Here is a 2,821-nt window from a genome sequence, read left to right as displayed (position 1 = left end):
AGCCATGATCTGTGGGTTTTCATAAGTCTCAGGATAGCAAGCTCCCTCGAACTCTACAAAAAGGGTCTTGGAGAGCTCTACGGACCTCATCTTTTGATCGAAGTTTAACCACCACCTTGTTGAACCCAATGACCTTAACATCAAGGGAATATGAAAGGTTCCCGCCTCTCTTAGCCGAATCAGACAAACCAAAAAAGCTAGAAATGGGGGGTGAAAAGATCCAATCACAAAGAACTCCAACCTGATATCTAGCTTCACCCATTCCAACATCTCAATACACATAGAAGGAAATGCAAAACCACCAGAACCTGCATCAACAACAGAATCCACAGCCATCTTTCTCCAAAGCACATCCATCTCTCTCATGCCCAACCCCATACCCCATCCACCAAAAAACCACTAGAACCAGCATCAACAACATAATCTACAACCATTTTTCTCCATTGCGCATCCATCTCTCTCATGCCCAACCCCAAACCCCATATGTAAATGTATCATGTTATTCCTGATGTGCTTTTCTCTCATTCTATCCATCCCATGATCATATGAAGTTTGCTATACACCATGTTTAAACTTCAAAGAGACACAAATAGAGATAAAATGTAACTATATCCCACATACTCTTCCCTTGCACTGTAATCATAAAAAAAAAGAAAGAAAAAGGAGGCATGTTCATGTTTATTTATTCTCTATAGTTTTTCTTAGATATTTATTGCCAAATAACCACTGCATGTTACTGTTATATATAAAATAGAAACCCTTGAATAGGCCTAGCATAAGTCCCCATTGTCTGGTTTGGGTTCATGGATGGGTCCATTCTCCATGATATCGTCCCTAAATGCCTGTATATTCCGCTCAGATGAGCCATACTTCGCACCGATGCCCTTGCCATTTCCTTGCATCTTGCTACTGCCTTCTTCATTTCTGTTGCCTTCTCGCCGTCCGTCACCTCTGCTATGCACCTTGCTACTTCATCTCTAGTGAAAGCGTCCGCCTTGAGCCAAACACCGACCCCGAGCACGTCCACCAGGAACATGGCATTAGTGGGTTGGTCCATCCATTGGGGAACGCGATCACTGGCACTCTGGCAGTAACTGTCTCCAATGTCGAGTTCCACCCACAGTGAGTAAAGAAACATGACAGTGAAGGATGGCTGAGCACTTCCACCTGAGGGCACCATGGCACCACTATCCCCTGCCCCTCGACCCATTCCAAGAATCCCTTTGATAAACCTGTTTCAGATGAATTTTTCGATGGCTTTACTACCCAAATCAATGCTCGTCTGCTTGTCTTAAGCGCCTAGGTCATCTCATCCATATGCTTCGGAGGGAGCACTGAAACGCTCCCGAGAGACACGTGCACAACTGAACCCTCTGGCTTGGAGTCCAGCCAAGCCAAGAAGTTGGAAGGGGCTTCCCACATGTCCCTCCGAAGGTGCGGGACAGTCGGGCATCCGAGTAGCGCATGTGGCATGAGTGGGCCGACATGCCTCATCAGGTGTAGGCCCTCTACAAACCAGATCTCCTCAGGCTCAAGCTGGTCAAATGAGTTGCCCAACACCATTCTCATGTCCCTGAGCTTCGCGTAGAGCTGAGTCAAGAGCAATGGGATTTTGCTGTAATTGCTCGATGGCAAAGCCAAGGTCGGAAAATCCTCAGGCTTCAGGTGTGGCAGTCTGGGAAACTTCACTGGAACCTCCATTTCTGCTCTGTTCCAACCAAGATCATGATAATAATAGCCATAGATCGCACAAAATTGGATCCACAATAATGAACATGGGATTCCAAGCCCTTTTGCCAAGTCAATGACCCATGGTGTGAAGGGGGTCGTGACCATGTAGGTGACCCTACGGCCCTGTACTCATAGGTCCTCAACAAAGCTGGCAAGGCTCTCCTGCTCCTCTCTCTCAAGCCTACCAATGCAGTTATCTATGCCCATGATGGGCATCAGTGGATCCGAACCATCTGAGAAGAACTTGAACTTGATGTTTCCATCTGCCTCGGCAGCGGCAGCTTTGTCGCAGTCCTTGAGAATGTGCTGACGCCCGAGGGCTGCGGTGGGGAGGGTCATGCTTATGCCCCTAGAGGCTAGACGTCCTGCAAATTGGAGCACAGGGTTTATGTGGCCTTGTGCTGCATAGCAAACTAGCATCACATGCTTAGTTTCACTACCTATTTCCCTCACAACTTTGAAAAGCAAAAAATTCCTGGGAGTTGTATATCTAGTGTTCTATCATGTTCAAATAATCGCTAGCCCATATGCAATGTGGTTGCTAAATGTGAGCTCCAGAGCTTTACGTTCAAGCTCAGAAGTAACTCCCTAATTTAGGAGAAATGAAATAAAATAATGGAAAACTGTCAACACACATTTATGGTGGACATTAAGTACAATCCATTTTAGGAATGGCATAAGAAAAAGAAACATCGAATTGCAAAGGAAAGATGAACGTACCATCGACAATTTCTGTGGTGCAGTATACTTGCATGCTTGCATGGGTCACTAAATTGTTAAAGAATCCAGAAAATGTAAGGTTTTAAGACTAATGGTAGACACACCATATTTCATATCCACAAGATGAAAGTGTTCTTTTTTCTTTTTTTGAATAATGTCAGCACATATGTTGGGTGGCAATGGGCGGGTGCCCATGCCCTGGAAAAGCATCCTTTTGTTTGGTTTATATGGCCATTAAAGGCCTAATGAGAGGTTATATAAAATATTTAAATATAAACTTACTAGGAGTGTGGTCCTCTTGTGGACCATATTAAGCAAATGCTATTTGCTGATACTTGAACTTGGATCGACGTGTTAGGCCAGTCGAGTT

General features: G+C 44.9%; 1 pseudogene; it reads right to left on the bottom strand.

Moving 5' to 3' along the window:
* Positions 1–739: 739 nt before the first annotated feature.
* On the bottom strand, positions 740–2,188 carry LOC148780035 (crocetin glucosyltransferase, chloroplastic-like; annotated as a pseudogene).
* Between the last annotated feature and the right edge of the window lie 633 nt (positions 2,189–2,821).

This window comes from Amborella trichopoda, chromosome 10 (genome assembly GCF_054954075.1).
Source record: "Amborella trichopoda isolate Santa Cruz 75 chromosome 10, AtrichopodaSantaCruz75HAP2 v2.0, whole genome shotgun sequence".
Classification (NCBI taxonomy): domain Eukaryota; kingdom Viridiplantae; phylum Streptophyta; class Magnoliopsida; order Amborellales; family Amborellaceae; genus Amborella; species Amborella trichopoda.
This window is presented reverse-complemented; position numbering and strand designations above follow the sequence as displayed.